Source organism: Macaca nemestrina, chromosome 4, assembly GCF_043159975.1.
Source record: "Macaca nemestrina isolate mMacNem1 chromosome 4, mMacNem.hap1, whole genome shotgun sequence".
Lineage (NCBI taxonomy): Eukaryota > Metazoa > Chordata > Mammalia > Primates > Cercopithecidae > Macaca > Macaca nemestrina.
Window position 1 is genome coordinate 129,648,292 of NC_092128.1, and position 25,332 is coordinate 129,673,623.

The 25,332-nt window shown below is 42.6% G+C and overlaps 1 long non-coding RNA gene, 1 other non-coding gene and 1 pseudogene across 2 annotated transcripts; all 3 read left to right on the forward strand.

Moving 5' to 3' along the window:
• The first annotated feature begins 8,658 nt into the window (after positions 1 to 8,658).
• Positions 8,659 to 13,665, forward strand: LOC139362900 (uncharacterized). Its single transcript, XR_011622479.1, has 3 exons — positions 8,659 to 9,894; positions 12,425 to 12,561; positions 13,252 to 13,665. It is a non-coding gene; the product is annotated as an uncharacterized lncRNA (long non-coding RNA).
• A 3,671-nt stretch (positions 13,666 to 17,336) lies between these two features.
• Positions 17,337 to 17,448, forward strand: LOC112423946 (U6 spliceosomal RNA). The gene has a single exon (XR_011622925.1). It is a non-coding gene; the product is annotated as a U6 spliceosomal RNA (small nuclear RNA).
• Positions 17,449 to 17,908: 460 nt separating this feature from the next.
• Positions 17,909 to 21,224, forward strand: LOC139362896 (60S ribosomal export protein NMD3 pseudogene; annotated as a pseudogene).
• Positions 21,225 to 25,332: the final 4,108 nt, after the last annotated feature.

Consider the following 25,332-nt stretch of genomic DNA (forward strand, 5'->3'; position numbering starts at 1 on the left):
TTGCTGCTAAATTCAATCAGTTAGGTCAGTCTGAAAATACGGAGTCAAGTCAGAGTTTCAGGTAAGGCCATGATATTAAATGTCTATGTGCTGAGAGTGCCGGTGCAAAATATGCTAGCCCACAAAAAGGCTGGCATGACAAAAATGCCTCATCAACCCACTATCAAATTTTTAACCTTTGGTAACATAGTTATATATAGTCTGTATTGAAAAGAACTTCTTGGCTGGGCGCGGTGACCCACGCCTGTAATCCCAGCACTTTGGGAGGCTGAGGTAGGTGGATCATTTGAGGTCAGGAGTTTGAGGCCAGCCTGGCCAACATCGTGAGACCCCACCTCTACTAAAAATACAAAAATTAGTTGGGTGTGGTGGCACACACCTGTAATCCCAGCTACTCAGGAGGCTGAGGCAAGAGAGTCTCTTGAACCTGGGAGGCAGAGATTGCAGTGAGCCGAGATGGCACCATTGCACTCTAGCTTGGGTGACAGAGCAAGACTCCATCTCTAAATAAATAAATATAACTAACTGCTGAGTGAACAGTAAGGAAGAGTTCTCAATTTCAAGATGTCATTGTTGATTGATTAAATAATCTTTTGTTTTTGTTTGTTCAGAGAGAGTGTCTCACTGTATCACCCAAGCTAGAGTGCAGTGACGAAAATCTCGGCTCACTGCAACCTCCACCTCCCGAGTTTATGCGATTATCGTGCTTCAGCTTCCGAAGTAGCTGGGACCACAGTTGTGCCCGGCTAATTTTTTGTTTGTTTAAGGGATGTGATTTCACCATGTTGCCCAGGCTGGTCTCTAACTCTTGTTCTCAAATGATCTACCTGCCTTGGCCTCCCAAAGTGCTGTGATTACAGGCACCAGCAACTGCGCTCCTGCTAAATGGAGTAATTAAAAAAAATTTTTTGTTTTTTTTTGAGACTGGGTTTCACTCTGTCACACAGGCTGGAGTTCTGTGGCATGATCTCAGCTCACTGCAGCCTTGACCTTCTGGGCTCAGGGTATCCTTCCACCTCAGCCCCCCAAGTAACTGAGACCACAGGCACACACCACCATCCCTGGATAATTGTTGTATTTTTGGTAGAGATGGGGTTTTGTTGTGTTGGCAAGGCTGGTCTTGAACTCCTGGGCTCAAGTGATCTGCGTGCCTCTGCCTCCCAAAGTGCTAGGATTACAGGCATAAGCCCCCACACCCAGCCTACTGTGCATTTTTTTTTTCTGTTGAGAGGGAGTCAAGCTGGAGTGTAATGGTGCAATCTCAGCTCACTGCAACCTCCCCCTCTCCAGTCTATTAAGCGATTCTCCTGCCTCTGCCTCCCAAATAGCCGGGACTACAGGCGCACACCACCACATCCAGCTAATTTTTGTATTTTCAGTAGAGATGGGGTTTCAAAATGTTGGCCAGGATGGTCTCGATCTCCTGACCTCATGATCTGCCTGCCTCGGCCTCCTAAAGTGCTAGGATTACAGGCATGAGCTACCGCACCTGGCCACCATTTCGTTTTAAACTGCCCTTCATGGAAGAACATTTAGCCTTTGGTCTCTTTCTTGATTTATGACAGCTCATGACTTTCAAGAAAACTACCTATGGATAGGCCGTGTGACTTTTCTTTTTTTTTTCTTTTTTTTTTGAGATGGAGTCTCACTCAGTTGTCCAGGGTGGGGTTCAGTGGTGTGATCTCAGTTCACTGCAACCTCCACTTCCTGGGTTCTAGCAATTCTCCTGCCTCAGCCTCCCAAGTAGCTGGGATTAAAGGCACGTACTACCATGCCTGGCTAATTTTTGCCCTTTTTTTTTAGTAGAGATGTGGTTTCACCACGTTGGCCAGGCTGGTCTTGAACTCCTGGCTTCAGGCAATCTGCCCACCTCAATTTCCCAAAGTGTTTGGGATTATGGGCATGAGTCACTGCACCTGACCTATTAATGTTATTTTCAAGCAAACCTTCAAAAGTTTATTCCAAGGCCTTGCTCTCATAGCAGCAAAGCCTGTCTGTTGCACGGGCTCTTGGTAGCATCTTCCTGTTGGTGGATGTTGTGCAGACCTGGGACAGTAAGGCATGTTAACCTCGAGGACATCGAACCTGGCTGGCCTGACTGTTGGGTCTCCCTCCCAGGACACGGCGAGCCATGGGCGGGGCAGTGCCTTTCAAAGCTTCTCTGACGGAGCGCTTAGCCCTCATCCAGCCCTCCAGGGAGCTGGTGCAGAGAATCATAGCAGAGCACCCCCCACACCTGACCCCCGGCATAAGGTAAGAGGAGCCCCTGCTCCAGGTGTATTTCAGCACCAGTGTTGGGGGACACATTCTCCTGAGAGCATCTAACTATTCCTTTAGAGCACCCTCTGGGTGGTTTATTTTCATTTTTATTTTTTAATTTTATTATTATTTTTAAAATATTTATTTATTTATTTATCTACCTATTTTTTGAGGCAGAGTCTCGCTCTGTCACCCAGGCTGGAGTGCAATGGTGTGATCTTGGCTCACTGCAACTTCCACCTCCGGGGTTCAAGCAATTCTCCTGCCTCAGCCTCCCAAGTAATTGGGATTTCAGGCGCCCACCACCATGCCAGGCTAGTTTTTGTATTTTTAGTAGAGACGGAGTTTTGCCATGTTAGTCAGGCGGGTCTTGAACTCCTGACCTCAGGTGATCTGCCCGCCTCGGCCTCCCAAAGTGCTGGGATCACAGGCGTGAGCCACTGTGCCTGGCAAATTTTTATTTATTAATTATTTGAGACGAAGTCTCACTCTGTCACCCAGGCTAGAGTGTGGTGGTGCGATCTCAGCTCACTGCAACTTCTGCCTCCCAGGTTCATGCAATTCTCCTGCCTCAACCTCCAGAGTAGGTGGGATTACAGGCGCCCACGACCACCTCCGGCTAATTTTTGTATTTTTAGCAGAGACGAGTTTTGCCATGTTGGCCAGGCTGGTCTCGAATTATTCACCTTAAGTGATCCACCTGCCTTGGCCTCCCAAAGTGCTGGGATTACAGATGTGAGCCACTGCACCTGGCTTATTATTTCTTTTAGCATCAGAGTCTCATTCTGTTGCCCAGGTTGGAATACAGTGGTATAATCATGGCTCACTGTAGCCTCAAACTCCTGGGGTCAAGTGGCCCTCCCACCTTAGCCTCCTTAGTAGTGGAGACTACAGGTGCATGCCACCATACCCAGCTAATTAAAAAAAAATTTTTGAGAGACAGGGTCTCGCTTTGTCACCCAGGCTGGAGTGCAATGGCATGAACACAGCTTACTGCAGTATCAACCTTCTGAGTTCAAGGGATCCTCCTGTCTCAGCTTCCTAAGTAGCTGGGACTACAGATGTAGATGACCATGCCTAATTTTTTAAAAATAATTTTGTATAGACACAGGGTCTCACTATGTTGACCAGGCTGGTCTTGAACTCGTGGGCTCAAGTGATCAATTTTCCCCCCTCTGCCCACCAAGGTGTTGGAATTATAGGTTTGAGCCACTATACCCAGCCATTAAAAAAAATTTTGTAGGCCGGGCGTGGTGGCTCAAGCCTGTAATCTCAGCACTTTGGGAGGCCAAGGTGGGCAGATCACAAGGTCAGGAGATTGAGACCATCCTGGCTAACACGGTGAAACCCCGTCTCTACTAAAAATACAAAAAATTAGCTGAGCATGGTGGCGGGTGCCTGTAGTCCCAGTTACTTGGAAGGCTGAGGCAGGAGAATGGTGTGAACCCAGGAGGCGGAGCTTGCAGTGAGCCAAAATCCAGCCACTGCACTCCAGCCTGGGAGACAGCGAGACTCTGTCTCAAAAAAAAAAAAAAAATTTGTAGAGATGGGGTCTTGCTATGTTGCCCAGGCTGTTCTCAAGCTCCTGGCCTCAAGTGATTTTCTACCTTGGCCTCCCAAAGTGCTGGAATTAAAGGCATAGCTTGTGTGGTTTTTTTGGCACTTACACATGGTCTTGTCTGGCCGGTTGTCTGGTCCTGCCTGTTTCCGCCTTTCCTCTTTCTCCAGGGAAAACCGAAACTTTCCTTGTTTGTCCTCGTCTTGCAGTTTTCTGGGTCCATGGAAGAGTAGAGTTCTATAATGGTTTCCTAAAGGCACCAAGCCCTAGCCATTGATTCCTAAGTGCGTTTAGGAAAACACATATAAGGCCAGGCGTGGTGGCTCACACCTGTAATCCTAGCACTCTGGGAGGCCAAGGTGGGTGGATCACGAGGTCAGGAGTTCGAGACCAGCCTGACCAACATGGTGAAACACCGTCTCTATTCAAAATATAAAAATTAGGCCAGGCACGGTGGTTCATGCCTGTAATCCCAGCACTGTGGGAGGCTGAGGCAGGTGGATCACTTGAGGTCAGGAGTTTGACCAACACGGTGAAACCATGATGTTTTTAGTACTTAAAAATACTAAAAAAGTAGCCAGGCATGGTGGTGGGCACCTGTAATCTGAGATACCTGGAAGGCTGAGGGAGGAGAATCGCTGGAACCTGGGAGGTGGAGGTCGTAGTCAGCCAAGATTGCACCACTGCACTCCAGCCTGGGTGACAAAGCAAGACTCCGTCTCAAAAATAAAAAACAAAAATTAGCCGGGCATTGTGGTGCATGCCTGTAATCCAAGCTACTCAGGAGGCTAAGGCAGCAGGAGAATCACTTGAACCCAGGAGGCAGAGGTTGCAGTGAACCAAGATTGTGCCATTGCACTGCAGCCGGGGCAACAGAGGGAGACTTTATCTAACAAAAAAGGAAGGAAGGAAGGAAGGAAGGGAGGGAGGGAGGGAGGGAGGGAGGGAGGGAGGGAGGGAGGGAGGGAGGGAGGGAAAGCATATGTAAAACATTAACTGTCCAGGCAATATACCTTGTCAAATATACCTCAGGAAAATGCATTCAGAGGAAGAAAATATATCTTAGTTTCCTCTTCATGTTTCTTTTTTTTCTTTGTGTGTTACTCAGTGTTTGATATTTTGCATTTTATTTTTTCAGGGATCTGGTAAGTCGCCTAGGAGAGCGAAATGTTCAGGTTTTCCTAATATCTGGTGGCTTTAGGAGTATTGTAGAGCATGTTGCTTCAAAGCTCAGTATCCCAGCAACCAATGTATTTGCCAATAGGCTGAAATTCTACTTTAACAGTAAGACGTTAATGGTAACACGTTCCCTTTCTTAGCAGTTCTATTATTCAGTATTCTGGGTAATGTCTGTTGGAATGCAACTTAAACAGTCACATCAGAGTTAAATATTGAGATAAATGGTCCTCTTAATTGATGTCTTTTGCCCTTTGGTACCCTTTGCTCAGCAAAATAGACTTAGGTCATCACCTGTCCTAGCTTTATTATCTATAACATCACCTGTCTGTACATAAATGTGTGCATTTCATGAGACATTAATTCCTACATAGCCCCTATGACTTACTTTGCTATATGTTATATTTCAACTTTATGGGAGCTTCTATGCATTTGAAGCAATTTAGACTCAAGAAAGAGACTTTTGGCTGGGCATGGTGGCTCACGCCTGTAATCTCAGCACTTTGGGAGTGTGAGGTGGGAGGATTACTTGAGGTCAGGAGTTTGAGACCAGCCTGGCCAACATGGTGAAACCCCAACTCTGCTTAAAAAAAAAAATACAAAAATTAACTGAGCATGGTGGTACATACCTGTAGTCCCAGCTACTTAGGAGACTGAGGCAGGAGAATCACTTGAAGCTGGAAGGCAGAGGCTCCAGTTAGCCTAGATCACGCCACTGCACTTCCAGCCTTGGTGACAGAGTGAAACTCTGTCTTAAAAAAAAGAAAGACAGAGATTTTAGAAGAAAGACTTTTGTTAATGGATTACTGAACTACAGCTGCTCTTGGGGAAGCCTCCTGTCCCCTCTCTGGTCCATAGCAGTGCCACAGCTGTTATAATATCTGAGATCTCCAGTTATATCAAGAAGTGACTGATAGTAATATTCCTATTTTTTTCTTTTTTGGATACAGGGTCTCACTCTGTTGCTCTGGCTGCTGTGCAATGGCTCGATCTCGGCTCACTGCAACCTCTGCCGCCCGGGTTCAAGCGATTCTCCTGCCTCAGCCTCCCAAGTAGCTGGGATTAAAGGCGCCCATCCCTACGCCTGGCTAATTTTTGTATTTTTTTAGTAGAGTCGGGGTTTCACCATGTTCGTCAGGTTGATCTCAAACTCCTGACCTCAGGTGATCCATGCACCTCAGCCTCCCAAAGTGCTGGGATTACAGGTGTGAGCCACTGCGCCCAGCAAAGGGGGCTGATGTACTATAAAACCAAATGAAAAAAGAAGTCAAGAATGAGTATGGTAATTACTGTAAGAATAGAAATAATTGATAAAAAAAATAAGCTGGAATTTCCTCTAGGTGCAATTATATGTTAACATTTTAAATTTAATATACTAAGGCCGGGCATGGTGGCCTCCCAAAGTGCTGGGATAAAGGCATGTGTCACCACGCCCAGAGTTTGTTTTTTTTTTCAAAACGAAGTCTGGCTCTGTCGTTCAAGCTGGAGTGCAGCAGCACAATCTCGGCTCACGTCATACAGGCGCATGTCACCACAGGCCGACTGATTTTTCTATTTTTAGTAGAGACAAGGTTTTGCCATATTGCCAGGCTGGTCTCAAACTCACAACCTCCATTGATCCACCCATCTTGGCGTCCCAAAGTGCTGGGATTACAGGCATGAGCCATCGCACCCGGCAAAACTTGAATTTATTTATTTATTTATTTTTCTTAGAGGGAGTCTCACTCTATCACCCAGGCTGGAGTGCAGGGGCACGATCTCGACTCATTGTAACTTCTACTCCCCCGGTTCAAGTGATTCTCCTGCCTCAGCCTCCTGAGTAGCTGGGATTACAGGCACCTGCCACTGCACCCGGCTAATTTTTGTATTTTTAGTAGAGATGGGGTTTCACCATCTTGGCCAGGCTGGTCTTGAACTCCTGACCTCGTGACCCACCTGCCTCGGCCTCCCAAAGTGCTGGAATTACAGGTGTGAGCCACCATGCCCAGTCAGTTGAATTTTTAAATAAATAAAACTGAAAAATGTTTGATCTGTTAGGGGATACAGGTACAGGTTTTCCATGTGCATATGTTGTGGAGTGCTGAGGTCTGGGCTTTGAGTATAGCCATGATTCAGATAGTGAACATTGTACTCAATAGGAAAATTTTCACCCCTCACCCTCTTTTCATTCTCCCATCTGTTGGAGTCTCCAATATCTGTTGTTCCCCATGTCTATCTATTGTTTAACTCCCATGCATGAGAACATTCAGTATTTGATTTTGTTTCTGAGTTACTTCACTGAGGATAATGGCCTCCAGTTCTATCCACGGTACTGCAAAAAACATGATTTCATTCTTTACGTGGTTGAGTCGTGTTCCACGGTGTACATATACCACATTTTCTTTATCCAGTCACCCATTGATGGACACTTAGGTTGATTCCATATCTTTGCTACTATGAATAGGGCTGTGATAAACCTATGAGTACAGGTACTTTTTTAAAATTATTTTTTGAAATGGAGTTTTGCTCGTGTCACCCAGGCTGGAGTGCAGTGGCGTGATCTCAGCTCACTGCAACCTCCACCTCCCAGGTTCAAGCGATTCTCCTGTCTCAGCCTCCCGAGTAGCTGGGACTACAGGCGGGTACCACTATGCCCGGCTAAATTTTGTATGTTTAGTAGAGATGGGGATATTGGTCAGTCTGGTCTCGAACTCCTGACCTCAGGTGATCCTCCCGCCTCAGTCTCCCAAAGTGCTGGGATTACAGGTGAGTACAGGTCTGCCTGCCTCAGCCTCCCAAAGTGCTGGGATTACAAGCATGAGCCTGTAATCTTTTTGATGTATTGACTTCTTTCCCTTTGGGTAGATACCCAGTAGTGAGATTGTTATTTCTTTGAGAAATCTCTATACTGTTTTCTGTAATGGTTGTAATAATTTACATTCCCACCAATAGTGTATAAGCATTACCTTTTCTCTTCATCCTCACCAGTATCTGTGGTTTTCTGACTTAAATTTTATATTTATTTTTTATTTTTATAGAGATGCAGGCCTCTCTTGCCCAGGCTGGTCCCGAACTCCTGACCTCAAGTGATCTGCCCACCTCAGCCTCCCAAAGTGCGGAATTATAGGTGTAAACCACTACACCTGACTGTTTTCTGACATTTTAGTAATAGCATATGCTGGGTGCGGTGGCTCACACCTGTAATCCCTGCAATTTGGGAGGCCGAGGCAGATGAATCACTTGAGGTCAGGAGTTTGAGACCAGCCTGGCCAACACAATGAAACCCCATCTCTACTAAAAGTGCAAAATTTAGCTGGGCTTGATGGCAGGAGCCTGTAATCCCAGCTCCTCAGCAGGCTGAGGTAGGAGAATCACTTGAACCCGGAAGGTGGAAGTTGCAGTGAATTGAGTTTGTACCACTGCACTCCAGCCTGGGTGACAGAGCAAGACATAATAATAATAATAGTAATAATAATAATAATAATAGAGTGTGCTGTTCTTCAACATGACCTTAACATTGCTCCCATGGTGAGGTCAGGTCTGTTCTCCTTCCCCTTGAATTTAAGAAGGTCTGTGACTGGCAGAAGTGATTCCAGGTGAGTCATAAAAGGGGACACCATTTCTCTGTGGTCTTCGTGGGATGCTTGCTCTTTGAACCCAGTCACCATGCTGTGAGGAAGCCCAGATCACAGGGAGAGGCCACATTTTGATGTTCTAATCAACAGTCCCAGCACAGGTTTCAGATGACAGCCAACATCAGTTGCCGGACATGGGACTAAAGAAGGCTTTGCGAAGACTCCAGCCCCAGCCACTGCAACAGCGTGAGAGACCCTGAGTGAAAATCACCTACCTGAACCCATCACCTCCCAGAACCATGAAAAAAAAATCTTTTTTTTTTTTTAAAACGGAGTTTCACTCTTGTTGCCCAGGATGGGGTACAATGGTGTGATCTCGGTTCACCTCAACCTCCGCCTCCTGGGTTCAAGTGATTCTCCTGCCTCAGCCTCCTGAGTAGCTGCGATTACAGGCGTGTGCCACCATGCCCAGCTAATTTTGTATTTTCAATAGAGATGGGGTTTCTCCATGTTGATCAGGCTGGTCTAGAACTCCCAACCTCAGGTAATCCACCTGCCTTGGTCTCCTAAAGTGCCGAGATTACAGGTGTGAGCCACAGCCTCCGGCAAGATTGTTATTTTAAGCACCTGAAGTTTTGGGGTTATGTATTATGCCGTAAGAGTAACTTAAACATCCTCCATTTCCTCTAGCTTTTCGAATCTCTTACTCACCAAACCTAGTCTCTCTCTGAAGACCTGCTCTGTTTTAATCAACGTTTTCCCCATAGACCCAGTGAGAGATAGGTTGGGTTATCTTCCTACTCTTCATGGCTGCTCAGAGACTCTTTCTTTTTCTTCTTCTATTTCTTCTTCCCTTTCTTCTTCCTCCTCCTCCTCCTCCTTCTTTTTCTCCTTCTTCTACCTCTTCCTCTTCCTCCTTCTCCTCCTTTTCCTTCTTCCTCTTCTTCCTCTTCCTCCTCCTCCTCCTCTTGTTCTTAGACAGGGTCTCACCTCCCAAGGCTCAAGCGATTCTCCCACCTCAGCCTCCTGAGTAGCTGAGACCACAGGTGCATGCCACTTTACCTGATTGCTTTCTTTTTATTTTTTGTGGAGATGGGGTCTCACTATGTCGCTCAGGCCAGCTTCAACTTCCTGGGCTCAAGTGATCCTCCTGCCTCGGCCTCCCAGAGTGTTGGGATTACAGGTATAAAGCACTGTGCCCAGCCTCATTTTTCATCTTCTTTAGCTAACCTAAGTGTCTCTGTGTTCTCCAGCATTCTATTCCCTTGAATACTCGATCTCCTGTGTGGCTGCTGCAAGTCCTGGGATCCTTTTAGGATTCCCTCTCCAAGGCCCACTCATAAAGTGGTGAGTTAATTTGCCCACAGTCCACAGTCCACATTACAGCCAACAGCAAAGCCAAACACCAGCCATGCCTGGATCTCCCTTCATACCACATTCATCCTTATCTTGCTTACATTTTCTTCACTATGCTAGGATAAGAACATTTTTGACCTAATCAATGTGCATGTGCTCTGTTCAAAGTAAAACACATAATAAATAACCCCGGCCAAGATGCTCACTTCCTGGTGGGTCTGTGTGTTAAAAGCAGTTGTCTTCAAATCTAACTCCTATGAATATTTATACTTCTGTGTATTCTAAAACTCCCTAATTAGAGACTTCCCAGTATCTTCCAATTCCTCAACAAGTCACAGGGAGCCCAGGAATAAATTATTCAAAAATAATTAGCAAAAGGCTTTACCTTGTTTTATCATTTAGTTGGTGATCTTTTCCAATTTAATTAGTCTCACTGATACAGAAAATATTTTTAGAAGAAGTTTGTTTGGGCTAAAAAGAAGGTTCTTTCTAGCTGAAGAAGAAGAAGAAAGAGAGGGAGGGGGAGGAGAAAAAAAGAACAAGGTCCATTTTAGAAACTTTTTTTTTTTTTTGAGATGGAGTTTCACTTCTGTCACCAAGGCTGGAGTACAATGACGCAATCTTGGCTCACTGCAACCTCTGCCTCCTGGGTTCAAGCAATTCTCCTGCCTTAGCCTCCCGAGTAGCTGGAATTACAGGTACCCGCCACCACGCCAGCTATTTTTTTTTTGTATTTTTAGTAGAGACGGGATTTTGCCATGTTGGACAGGCTGGTCTCAAACTCCTGACCTCAGGTGATCCGCCCGCCTTGGCTGCCCAAAGTGCTGAGATTACAGGCGTGAGCCACCGCACCCAGCCCATTTTAGGAAACTTTTAGCCATGAGTAGAACGTGGCGCAAGGAAAACTTTCTCTTTTATATTAGAAATATGTTTTGACTGGGCACAATGGCTCCTGCCTGTAATCCCAGCAATATGGGAGGCTGAGGCAGGCAGATCACCTGAGGTCAGGGTTTCGAGACCAGCTTGGCCAACATGGTGAAACCCCATCTCTACTAAAAATAACAAAAATTAGCATGGTGGTGGGTGTCTGTAATTGCAGCTACTCAGGAGGCTGAGGCAGGAGAATTGCTTGAACCTGGGAGGCAGAGGTTGTAGTGTGCCAAGATTGCACCATTGCACTCCAGCCTGGGTGACAGAGAGATACTCCGTCTCAAATATCTATATATTTATATCTATCTATCTATCTATCTATCTATCTATCTATCTATCTATATTTCACAAAAGCACATTTAATGCAGGCTAATTGGCCAGGCGCAGTGGCTCACACCTGTAATCCTAGCACTTTGGGAGGCCGAGGCAGATGGATCACCTGAGGTTGGGAGTTCAAGACCAGCCTGACCAACAAGGAGAAATCCTGTCTCTACTAAAAATACAAAATTAGCCGGGCATGGTGGCACATGCCTGTAATCCCAGCTACTCAGGAAGGATGAGGCAGGAGAATTTCTTGAACCCAGGAGATGGAGGTTGCAGTGAGCCAAGATCATACCATTGCACTCCAGCTTGGGCTACAAGAGTGAAACTCTATCTCACACACACACAAAAAAAAGCAGGCAAATTTTGAGCATCAGAGAAATTGGTCTGGATTAAGTCCAGAGACGCAGTGTTGTGTTGGTTACAAGAATAGTTTGGAATCCCAACTCTACCATGTTAATAACTGCCTGGCCTAGCAAGATACGTAACCCTGCTTTGCCTCAGTATCTTCTCCATAAAATGGGGATGGCAGTAGTACAGTGGTCCATGCCTCAGAGGGTTTGAGGAGGTTCAGTTACATGGTGGCGGGCACATAGTTAATGCTCATTAAATGCCATAGCTATTATCTTCATTCTTGTATCTATGGGTGAGAGAAAAATGCAACACTGGATCAGATTAAATTCTTCCAGAACCAATGGCTTAAAATAAACTGCTATTCAAAAACTAAAATTATCATATTGGGTTAAGGCTATCCAAAATTTAACTGATCTATATTCCAGTAATTCCACAAAACAGATAAATGTGTGTAGTTACTTAGAACATTTAACAACTGCATTTAGATGTAGATTCTTGGCTGGGCATGGTGACTCACACCTCTAATCCCAGAACTTTGGGAGGCCAAGGTGGGTGCATCTCCTGAGGTCAGGAGTTCGAGACCAACCTGGCCAACATGGTAAAACCCTGTCTCTACTAAAAATAGAAAAATTAATCAGGCATGTTTTCGGGCACCTGTAATCCCACCTACTCAGGAGGCTGAGGCTAGAGAATCGCTTGAACCCAGGTGGTAGAGGTTGCAGTGAGCTGAGATCATGCCTCTGCACTCCAGCCAGGGCGACAGAGTGGGACTCCATCTCAAAAAAAGCAAAAAAAAAACTTAAAAAATAAATAAATAAATGTAGATTCTTGGGCTTTGTTTTATACATGATCCCACCAGCAGAGAGACCTAAGAATGTGTTTGATTTTTGTTTTGTTTTGTTTTGTTTTGAGACAGAGTCTCGCTCTGTCACCAGGCTGGAATGCAGAGGCATGATCTCGGCTCACTGCAACCTCTGCCTTTTGGGTTCAAGCAATTCTCCTGCCTCAGCCTCCCAAGTAGCTGAAATTACAGGCACGTGCCACCATACCCAGGTAATTTATTTCTTTCTCTCCTTCCTTCCTTCCTTCCTTCCTTCCTTCCTTCCTTCCTTCCTTCCTTCCTTCCTTCCTTCCTTCCTTCCTTCCTTCCTTCCTTCCTTCCTTCCTTCCTTCCTTCCTTCCTTCCTTCCTTCCTTCCTTCCTTCCTTCCTTCCTTCCTTCCTTCCTTCCTTCCTTCCTTCCTTCCTTCCTTCTTTCTTTCTTTCTTTCTTGTATGTTTAGTAAAGTTGGGGTTTCAGCTTGTTGACCAGGATGGTCTCAATCTCCTGACCTCATGATCCACCCGCTTCAGCCTCTCAAAGTGCTGGGATTACAGGCATGAGCCACTACTCCCAGCTCAAGAATGCGTATGTTTATCAAGCCCTCTAGTGACCTTTATGATCAGGAAAACTCAGGTAATAATATTGATTGAAGGGTTGGTGAGTGCATATTTTCCAGGTTAAAATGATATTAGATATAGAGAGCAAAGTTGTTAAAAGTTAGATATACAGAGATTTAGACATTCAGAAATTTAGATTCAGAGCACTGGGAGACACTCATAAATCTGCATTTTTGGCCTGGCACGGTAGCTCACGCCTACAATCCCAGCACTTTGGGAGGCTGAGGCAGGTGGATCATGAGGTCCGGAGTTTGAGACCAGCCTGACCAATGTGGTGAAATCCTGTCTCTACTATAAAAATCTAGGCGGAGGCCACCATAGCCCCACAGCTCATGTACTCTGCACATGTGCTGAGTTAGCACCGTGTGGATGCCGCCATGGTTTATGATCCTGTATCTTCTGGAGTGATGGCTGGACCCACTTAAGCTATTGAGGTTGGTTGTATTCATCCATTTTCATGCTGCTAATAAAGACATCCCTGAGACTAGGTAATTTATAAAGGAAAGAGGTTTAATGGACTCTCTGTTCAGCATGACTGGGGAGGCCTCACAATTGTGACGGAAGACAAAGGAAGACCAAAAGCACATCTTACATGGCAGCATGCAAGAAAGCGTGTGCAGGGGAACTGCCCTTATATAAAACCATCAGATCTCATGAGACTTATTCACTAATTCACTACCAAGAGAACAGCAGTGGAAAAACCCGCTCCCATGATTCAATTACCTCCTACTGGGTCCCTCCCACAACATGTGGGGATTATGGGAGCTAAAATTCAAGATGAGATTTGGTTGGGAAACAATCAAACCATGTCATTGGTTTTTCCCCAGGTTCCCCCATATAAGTCAGTGGATGCAGATGGATACTTGTGACAAAGGGCACCACTGAGGTCCAAAAACAATACACTGAAGTCCCAGTTCCTGCCCTGCCAGGATACCCTGTCCCACCTGCCAGGACCTCCCCTCAACCACCTCCTGTTCAGGAGGTGTCCATATATTCAAGAGAGTTTTCATAATTTTATTTATTTGTTTTGAGAAAGAGTCTTGCTCTGTGGCCCAGGCTGGAGTGCAGTGACATGATCTCGGCTCACTGCAACCTCCACCTCTGAGTTCAAGCAATTCTCATGCCTCAACCTCCTGAGTAACTGGGATTACAGGTGCACGCCACCATGCCCAGCTAATATTTTGTATTTTTAGTAGAGATCAGGTTTTGCCATGTTGGCCAGGCTGGTCTCGAACTCCTGACCTTGAGTGATCTGCCCCCCTCAGACTCCCAAAGTGCTGGGATTACAGGCGTGAACCACTGTTCCCTGCTAGTTTTCATAATTTTCTTTACTTCCCCTGTGATGGAAGAACTGGCTTCAGAGAAAGCCATCCTGGAGAGGTGAGGTGGCCCCACCAGGAACAGGTTTCAATCAGGTGTTTTGGAGGCAGTGATGCGTGTGCACCCTGGTGAGAAGGAGCGTGGCATGAACATCAGGAACCAGACTTTACCCGAGAGGAGAGGCCACAGGTGGAGCCGAAGGAGCAGTTCTCACAAGCGATCCTGTGGGCACTGGGGCCACACCCGTACCTTGGTGCACGAATGTCAGTGTGGCTCGTGCAGAGTGGGGTAGAGGACTCAGGATGTTAAAAGCATCAGGGAATCCAGGGGAGAGCCACCGCACCCAATTTTACTTTCACCCACAGGCTGATGCAGCCCAAGGAAAGGTTACTCCATAACAACCTCAATTCTGCACAGAGAACCTGTTTGCCAGGCCCTTGCCACAGGCTATAATCTCAAAATGGGGGCCATCAAGGCTTGTTAGAATACCTGGGACTGAGAGGAAAATAGTTTTTGTTTGTTTGTTTTTTGTTTTTTTCTTGATACAAGGTCTTGCTCTGTCACCCAGGCGGAAGTGTAGTGGTATGATCATAGCTCACTGCAGCCTCTATCTCCCAGGCTCAAACCATCCTCCTACCTCAGGCCCCCAAGTGGCCAGAACCACAGGTGCACACCACCATGCCCAGCTAAGAAAATAATTTAAATATTGTATTTATCTATTTATTGACACAGAGTCCTGCTCTGTCATCCAGGCTGGAGTGCAGTGACACAATCTCAGCTCACTGCAACCTCCATATCCTGGGTTCAAGCGATTCTCCTGCCTCAGCCTCCCAAGTAGCTGGTATTACAGTCATGTGCCACCATGCCCAGCTAATTTTTGTATTTTCGGTAGAGACATGGTTTCACCATGTTGGCCAGGCTGGTCTCGAACTCCTGACCTCAGGTAATCCGCCTGCCTTGGCCTCTCAAAGTGCTAGGATTAAAGGCATGAGCCACTGCACCCAGCCTAATTTAAACATTTTAAAATCTTGTTTACATTTTGAAATAAAATCTCAATTTAGTTTTTTAAAAAACTCTGTCCAGGTTGTGATGACTCACATTTGTAACTTAAGCACTTTGGGAGGCTGAGGTGGGAGGATCGCCCAGGAGTTCAAGATCTGCCTGGACAACATAGGGATACCCACTATCTCTAAAAAAATAATAATACAAAAATTAGCTGGGTGTGGTGGCGGGCACCTGTGATCCCAGCTACTTTGGAGGCTGAGGCAGAAAGATTGCTTGAGCCTGGAAGGTCAAGGTTGCAGTGAGCTGATATTGCACAACTGCACTCCAGCCTGGGCAACAGAGTGAGACCTTGACTCAAAAAGAAAAAAAAATAGTGCTTAGTGCCACATGCCAAGAACCACAATGACAGCAAGTCAGAAGGGTGTTGAGTCAGGGCCCACCAAGAGCTGGCAGGGAATCTGACCCTGGGGACCCTGCCCTTTTCCAGAAGGGGGAGGTGCAGAGAAGCTCATAAGGATCACACCTTCTCACCTTGGCCCCGAACCCACTCACATCAGCAGCTCTCTGCACAGCCAACCAGACAGCTCGCACCAATAAATTAAACCTTCTTACTTCTTGCCAGCACAGTGGCTCACACCTGTAATCCCAGCACTTTGGGAGGCTGAAGTGAGATCACTTGAGGCCAGAAGTTCAAGACCAGCCTAGACAACATAGTGAGACCCTGCCTGTACAGAAAATTAGGTGGGAGTGCTGGCATGTGCCTGTGGTCTCAGTAACTCGGGAAGCTGAGGCCAGAGGATCTCTTGACCTCAGGAGTTTGAGGCTATAGTGAACCGTTGTACCACTGCACTGCAGCCTGGAGGACAAAGCAAGACCTTGTCTCATAAAAAAAAAAAACAAAAAAGAAGCAAGCCAGCAGGTCTAATCCAGACTTAAGAGGAGGGTATCGGCCAGGCATGGTGGCTCATGCCTGTGATCCCAGCACTTTGGGAGGCCGAGGTTGGAGAATCACGTGATATCAGGAGTTGAAGACCAGCCTGGCCAAATGGTGAAGCCCCATCTCTATTAAAAATACAAAACTTAGCTGGGCGTGGTGGCACACAGCAGTAATCCCAGCTACTCAGGAGGCTGAGGCATAAGAATTGCTTGAACCTGGAAGATGGAGGTGACAGTGAGCTGAGATCACACCACTGCACTCCAACCTGGGTGACAAAGCAAGATTCTGTCTCAAAAAAAAAAAAAAGAAAAAGAAAAGGCCCTTCAAATTGAGCCATCTGCACAATGCCTGAATTCCTGCTACAGCCCCAGTCGACTGGCTTTTCATTCTATGTCTGCACAGGAACATGGTTAGAAATGGTATCCTAGTTGCATTGCAATGAAAAATGTCTAGCCTGTAACATTCACTATTTCTTACAGGCACCTATACCCTGTGGAAAGGGTGAAAAGCTCAGAAGATTCTATTGTCTATTTGATTTTATTTATTTATTTTTGAGGCAGAGTCTTGCCTTGTCATCCCGGTTGGAGTGCAGTGGCACGATCATAGCTCACTGCAGCCTCAAACTTTTGGGCTCAAGTAGTTCTGCCTCAGCCTCCCAAGTAGCTAGGACTACAAATTTGTGCCACCACACCCAGCTTTTTTTTTTTTTTTTTTTTTTTTTTTTTCCTGTAGAGATGGTGGTTTCACTGTGTTAGCCAGTCTGGTCTCAAACTCTTGGCCTAGAGTGATCCTTGGCCACCTAAACAGATGGGATTACAGGCCTGAGCCACCATGCCTGGCCTCACATATTTTGATGTCTAAAACACCAAAGATCCTTTTAAGGAGCTGAACAAATCAGTAATTTTTAAAGAAAAAAGTAGTGGGAGTGTCTAGTACAACAAACATTCCAGGCTGGGCACAGTAGCTCATGCCTGTAATCTCAACACTTTGGGAGGCTCAGGCCGGAGGATTTCTTGAGCCCTGGAAAGCGGAGGTTGCAGTAAGCCATGACCATGCCACTGTATTCCAGCCTGGAAGACACAGTGAAGCCCTGTCTCAAAAATAAATTAACTAATAAATCCACAACCAGTGCTCACTTCAGCAGCACATATACTAAAATTGGCATGACACGGAGAAGATGAGCATGGTACCTGGGAAAGGATGACACGCAAATTCATGAAGCATTTTAGGCAATATTATTTGTATTTCAAATAACTGGCCCACTTTTGTTAGTTTTGTTTTGTTGGAGTTTTTATTAAAATAAATTATCTGCATACAGAATATGCTGTAATTCATTATATAGTCTCTAATTAATTTTGATTTTGTTGCTGTTTAAGCTTTTAGAAAAAATAACATTCAAATGTACGAATCTTATCCTAAATTACTTTGATGTTTTATTTTATACTTACAGAAGCCCTCCCAAGTATCATATAAAATTCTCATGCTTAAGTTTGTTTTTCTCATGTTATTTGTATTTGAATCAATCACCTATCAGTAATATATTTTTAAAAATATTATTTAAGAACTGTGTGTATTCTTACACAATGATAATTACTTTTTATTTTTAGATTTATAGTATTTGCCTATTATTATACTAAAGCTGACAACTTCCCTTTTTAAAATAGTGATGAAACACACATACTACAAAATTTACCATTGTATCTATTTTAAGTGTACATTTTAGAAGTAATAAATGTTTTCACATTACTGTGCAATCATCATAACCATCCACCTCCAGAACATTTTTTGTTTTGGAAAAGTGTAGCTCTGCACCCATTAAACAACAATCTCCATTTTCCCCTCCCCCTGACCTTGGCAACCACTGTTGTACTTTCTGTCTCCATGCATTTACCTATGCCAGGTACCTCATAAAAGCTGAACCACTTAGAATTTGTTGTTTTGTGATCGGTTTATTTTACTTGACATACTGTCCTTAAGGTTAATGCATGTTGTAGCATGGTTAAATTTTTTGGTGTTTTTTGTTTGTTTGTTTGGTTTTTTGAGACAGACTCTCCCTCTGTCACCTAGGCTGGAGTGCGGTGGTGCAATTTCAGCTCATGGCAACCTCTGCCTCCCCGGTTCAAGCGATTCTCCTGCCTCAGATTCCCGAGTAACTGGGACTACAGGCACCCGCCACCACACCCGGCTAATTTTTGTATTTTCAGTAGAGATGGAGTTTCACTAAATTGGCCAGGCTGGTCTTGAACTCCTGACCTCGCGATCTGCCTGCCTCAGGCTCCCAAAGTGCTGGGATTACAGGCATGAGCCACTATGCCCAGCCTTTTTTTTTTTTTTTAAGATAAACTATATCCCATTCTATGTGTGAGAATGGAAGGTCCTGACCTAAGCAATTTTGGAAAACAGTACTTTAATTGGATACTGTAAGACTCAAGAGCTATACAAAAACACTGTATTCTAGTTGAACAATTTGCTTCCCAAAAGGGTAGCAAATGCTTCCCAAATGGACTAGCAATTCTGAGTCTACTTTACATGTTTGTGTATGTCTACAGACACACAAACATACACACACTTGTTCCAATATGTAAGGAAAATGTCTGTCTGTCTCCAAAACCGGTGCAAAGCCTGCGAAATACGAACCAGATTTGTGTGTGTATTCGAGTAACCAGTGCCATTCACCTCGTTGATCCAAACACCCTACAAGTTGCAGATACTGATGGGAGCATTTTCTGGAGTAACCCTTTCAATAGTTTATGTCATCTCAGACAGCTAGAGGAGTTTATTGTGATGGAATGCAGCATAGTCCAAGATATAAAATGTGGTGCAGATGCTGGAATGATGTAAAAAAGCATACCCTCAGGGAAGTCTGGGTACAGAAGACATCTGAAATGAATACAGACAAACAGTATTTTTGTCGTACTCATTTGGGACATCTTCTAAATCCTGGAGACCTGGTGTTACAGTTTGATTTGGCCAGCTGTAATTTAAATGATGAGCATGTCAACAAAATGAACTCGAATAGAGTTCCAGATGTGATATTAATCAAGAAGAAGTAAGACTGAACCAAACATCAGTGATGTAGAAACTGGAAATTGAAAGAGTTTGCGAGAGAGAGAACATGGATACAGATGATGAAAGGCAATACCAAGATTTTCTTGAAGATCTTGAAGAAGATGAGGCAATTAGAAAAAAAAGTCAACATTTACAGAGAATCAACCATCCCTGTGGAAAGTGATGATGATGAAGGAGCACCTCGAATTAGTCTGACTGAGATGCTTGAAGACCTTCATATTTCCCACGATGCCACTGGTGAAGAAGTTGCATCAATGATGACATAATGAGACACTATAGACTGTTTCAACATACGTGGGCTTAAGAAGTTGGACAAAATTACCTTAAGTGTCTCTTCCATCTATGCCTCCAGATTTCAAGCAGAGAAATTAAGTTTTAAACCTGAATAAACATGATTGTTTTGATTGCTCACTCAAAGCACTGAAAAAGATGAATGGCTTTGAAGTTTTAGATAATAAACGATTACGGAGAATGTAATTATTATTGATATTTAGGCTATTTTTCATGTGAAATTTTATCACTGTGCTTTTTTATATAAGGCACTATAGTATTTTCACATAGTATAGTACCCTGAATGTAAAAGCTCAAAAATTGTGATTCCTTGGACATTCACTAAATCTTCAAGCAAAAACACATTTTTATATTCTTTTTACATTGATTACTTTAGTGAAAGACCATAGGAAAAATCATTTTTAATATTGTTAATATTGTTACATACTTTGATACACCTTACATCATTTTTATGTTCTTGAGGGAGGGAAATTAGGGTCAGTTTATCACTGAATGATTCAGGAGGCAAGTCAATCTTTTTTATTTCCTTATAAAATTAATATATTCAAAAGCTGTTAAACAGAGGATTATCTTAATTTTTATGGCAGTAGAAGGAAATATATTTAAAATATTTGTAGATTTGTAGCAAATAGAGACTCATTATTTAAAGATTAAATAACAATTTTTTTCTTCTGTTATTTTTGCCAATTTAAGGTGGTTGCTGCGTATGTCATATAAATATCTTCCTCCCAGGTCAAAAATGTTGCTTTTAAAATGTTTGTTTATAAATTGAGAAGGAAGGAATTTTCTCTCTGTAAGTTTCTGTCATTGAACACGCCACCGTCAGAAAGAATATTAGAATCCAGCATGAAGGTAATGACTAATAAAAATGAGGTACATACTTTATAAAACCATTAATCAGATTTGAATGAGGAATGTTTTCCACATCCTTGAAAGAAAAACTGTGGCTTGGTTTTTAAAGTGTTCTGAGACTGAAGTATTAAGATCCTGTTTCTCCAAGCAAGATCAGACTTACTAAGTATACCACAACTAAGAGCTAATTCATTCATTCTATGTGTGCCACTAAATCAAGAGATTGAGCAAGTCAAAAAACAAACGAACAAACAAAAAACAAAACAATCTCCCCAAGAGTCTCTCCAGAAAAAAAGGGCCACCAAGACCATCTTGCCATTGGTGAATTTCTTCGTGGTCATGTACCAGATGGATTTAAGTCTCTCATCCTACTCGATCCTGGTATCAAGATATGAGCTAGCCATCCTGGGTGTCCAGAAGCTTGTGAACAGTGCCTATGCCACTGTGAGCCCTTTGGTGCTAATAAGGTCTGAAAAAAGGATAATTGATATTCTGCAAATGATGAGACAGAAGTATCACATATTTTTTCTTTCAAAATAATTATCTGAAAAAGAGATTCTAACACCAGTTAAATTATTCAAGTATCAGAAAATTTGATATTTTATTTCATTACATGTATAGAGTTTAACACTGTTATTTTATGTTAATCATTTGAAAACTGATGCTGCCAAAGACTTGAGGGATCCTTTAGTTCATCGTCCACCGTGATTTGATAGCCCAATAGGTTTACAGTTTGTTGCATTTCAATTCCTTGAACTTCATTTTAATTTTTTTTCTTTTTGAAGTGTATTCTTAATAAGCTCATGTTGGTAATAAGGTTTCTCCTTTTTTTACTTTTGGAAATCATTTAGTGCATCCTTACTTATTCAAAATATGTTAGTGAAGTATCTAATTATTTGTTGAACAGGAACTTCTCCCAGCACTCTTACTTATTTCTCTGTTTTCTGGCTGAACACCGGCTCTGGAGAGTTTGCTCTCACCTTCATTGGTTCTCTCTTCTCTCTCATGGCTTTAACTTTTTTTTCTTTTCTTGGGTGTTATACAGTTTGACTTTTATTTCTGTTGAGTATTTTTTGTTGGTGGCCACTTTTAATCACAATACACTTCGCATTCAAGGGTTCCCATCTGATATTCAGTTTCAGAAATTTATAACTATTTGTTATTAGTGTGATTTGTTAGTTGTATGTAAGCTAGTGAAACCAATGTGTTTGATTTCATCTCATTTTATTCTTTGTACATGTATAATCATAATTGTATTGTGGTTATTTTGTTTTTCCGTAGTTGTTTTATTTCTTCATTTCAGTATTCTAGTTCACTAATCCTGTTGTTATTAATTTGGTCTCATTTAATAATTAAACCATACATTGTATATTAAATTTATTTAAGTTTCAGTTGTTCAATTTCTATTTCAGTCTTTGCAAAACATGCCTGTTGTGTGTGTGTGTGTGTGTGTGTGTGTGTGTGTGTGTTTGAGAAAGAATCTGTCATCCAGGCTTGAGTTCAGTGCTGGTCATAGCTCACTGCAACCTCAAATTCCTGGTCTCAAGAGACCCTCTCACCTACACCTCCCCAGCAGCTGATACTACAGGCACACACCACCGTGCCTGGCTTATTTTTTTTTTTTGCATCTATTTGTTGTAGAGACAGCTTCTGCTTTGTTGCCCAAGCTGGTCTCAAACTCCCGGCCACAAGTGATCCTCTTGCCTTGGCCCCCGCAAAGTGCTGGGAGTACAGAATGAGCCACTGCCCCCAGTGCCCGCTTTAGAACTTCATGTGTTTTCAAAATTATTTTGATATTCTCTTTCCCCATTTGTGTTACTGAATTATTTTAAATATGTTTTCAATCTATGAAGTTTATGTGATATATAATTTCTTCTTTCCCTTTTTTGGGTAGCTTATTTTGTGTGCTTCATAATTTACAATTTGGTTCTTACATTGTACAGACCTCACATTTGGGATGGCCCCACTTAGTAATTTTCCCTGTTTATTCCAAGGGGCAGAGTGGACAATCCTCACAGGCTTTAGGTCTGTGTAATCAGCCCTGCAATCAGAGCCGTATCTGAAGGCGGCTCTAACTTCTCGCTTTCATGACTCTTGTTAGTATGTCTCTTGATTCACTTCTGGTCCTGGGAAGTTCCCGTATTTTTCTACCAGCTATGCTGGGCAGTTTTAGAATTCTTGTAAAATTTAAAGATTTTTAAGTTACTACATTAAATGACCTTTGAGAATATGTTATTCTGTACTAAAACATCAAATGTACACACGTGTTGTGAGTAAAAATTTTTACATAAATGTTTTGTGTAGAACAGTGCCACATGAGAAATTTTAATTTTTCTTATTCAATGCCCATGTATTATACACTAACATTATCTATGAAGTGTAAATATTTTCTTAATACTTGGAAGAATTTTTATGTTTTGGACAAATACCTGAAGTGATCATGCTCCACTGTAATGCATAACTCCTGCATGTGGGCAGAATTGCTATTCTTCTCTAAAATTAAGAATCTTAATTAGTAGAATTAAATATACAAATTCAGGTCTTTTAGTTTCAGTCATGAAGCTTCCTCCTTAGCATTTCTCTGGTGCTATAAAAGTCATCTCAGTTTGAACGTTCTATTTAATCTAGATGTCATTTAAAACAATCTTAGGGATAAAAGACTACGCATTGGGTACAGTGTACACTGCTCAGGTGATGGATGCACCAACATCTCAGAAATAACCACAAAAAACTTATCCCTGTAACCAAACACCACCTGTTCCCCAAACACCTATTGAAATAAAAATTTGCCTAAAATTAAAAAAATAATAAAATAATCTGAAAGGAAATTTGCATGTGGCTACATGTTACTTGTTACTTTAATTTTTATTGTCATTTTACAGTGTTCAAGAAACATTGCTTATGGGAGTTCTGCCTTTGTGAAGTTAAAGACACTAATTTAGATTTAAACCCTTGCAATATTAAATGATATTCTTGGTATTAGAAAATTCTGTCCATCCTCTGTTTAGTGCTCCAAAATGCTGATCAATTTTCCACTTATTAACTTTCTAATAAAGTTTCAAACTTTGGGTATTATTATTATTATTATTATTATTATTATTTTTGAGACAAAGTCTAGCTCTGTCCCCAGGCTGGAGTGCAGTGGCACAATCTTGGCTCACTGCAACCTCTGCCTCCCAGGTTCAAGCAATTCTCCTGCCTCAGCCTCCTGAGTATCTGGGACTACAGGCATGCGCCACCATGCCCAGCTAATTTTTGTATTGTTAGTAGAGACTGGGTTTCACCATGTTGGCCAGGATGGTCTCGAACTTCCGACCTCATGATCTGCCTGCCTCGGCCTCCCAAATTGCTGGGATTACAGGCAGGAGTCATCGTCCCCGGCTTTTTTTTTTTTTAGTTTCAAACTTTATGATAATTACTTAACACTCTTTATTTTTTTTATACCAGACAGTTGATTTCTGTGATCATTTTAAAATCAATTAATAACATTGTAAATGTATCAGTTTTTCATTTAATTAATCTCTGTGTACACAGTGAACTCTTTGGTATTAAATGTACATGCATATGGCTTGAAATTACAGCTAACACATCATTAATATCTAAGAATTAACCACTCTGATTAATCAGATTTTCATCTCTTTCTACCATTTTGCATTTACTGCATCATTTTGTGTGTATTAAAATTTATAATTCCTTTCTCTAAACATATTTCCAATATATGAAATTTATGTGATGTACAAATATTAATATTTAGGAGGTACTTTCAGTTTGTCATTTAGGCAAAATCAAGTCTAATGACACAGTTTTCCAATTAACTTTATTCTTTGTTACCTATTTATAATATTTAAATTTAATGAGCCCATAATTATATTCATATATACATACACATATAAATGATTATTACAGTAAAGCAATGTAACATATGCATGAACTCATGTAGTTTTCTTTTGGTGTCAAAGCACCTAAAGTTTACCCTATTCAAAAATTACCAGCATATAGTATAAAAATAGTAACTATAACCTTTAAACTGTACTTTATTCCTCCAGTTTCGTTTATTTTATATAACTGAAACGTTGTGTCTCTTCTCTCCCCAGTCATCATTCTATCGTGTCTCTATGTATTTAAACTTTTTAAAAGTTTCATATATAACAGAAATTATGCAGTATTTTTCTCTCTCCCTAAGCTATTTCACTTAGCTTAATATCCTCCATGTTCATTTATATTATCACAAATGGCAGTATCTTCTCATTTTTAAAAGCTGAAATAGCCGGGCGCGGTGGCTCACGCCTGTAATCCCAGCACTTTGGAAGGCCGAGGCAGGTGATCACGAGGTCAGGAGATCAAGACCATCCTGGTTGACATGGTGAAACCCCACCTCTACTAAAAATATAAAAAATTAGCTGGGCGAGGTGGCGGGTGCCTGTAGTCCCAGCTACTCGGGAGGCTGAGGCAGGAGAATGGCGTGAACCCGGGAGGTGGAGCTTGCAGTGAGCTGAGATCCGGCCACTGCACTCCAGCCTGAGTGAGACTCCATCTCAAAAAAAAAAAAAAAAATATATATATATATATATATATAAAAAAGCTGAAATATTTACATTATTATATATTACACACACACACACAAACACCTCCCCCACAATTTCTTTCTCCACTCATCCATCAATGAACAGTAACTTGATCCCATGGCTTGGCTGTTGGGAACAATGCTGCGGTTGGGCAGGGGGAAGAGAATGCAGATATCTCTACAAGATGCTGATTTCATTTCCTATTGATATATAATTTATGAGAGGGATTGCTGACCCATAGAGTAGTTCTATTTTTAGATTTCCAGAACCTTCATACTGTTTTCCTTAATGGCTGTACTTAAATTCTAACCAGCAGTGTACAAATGTTCCCTTCTCTCCACACCATC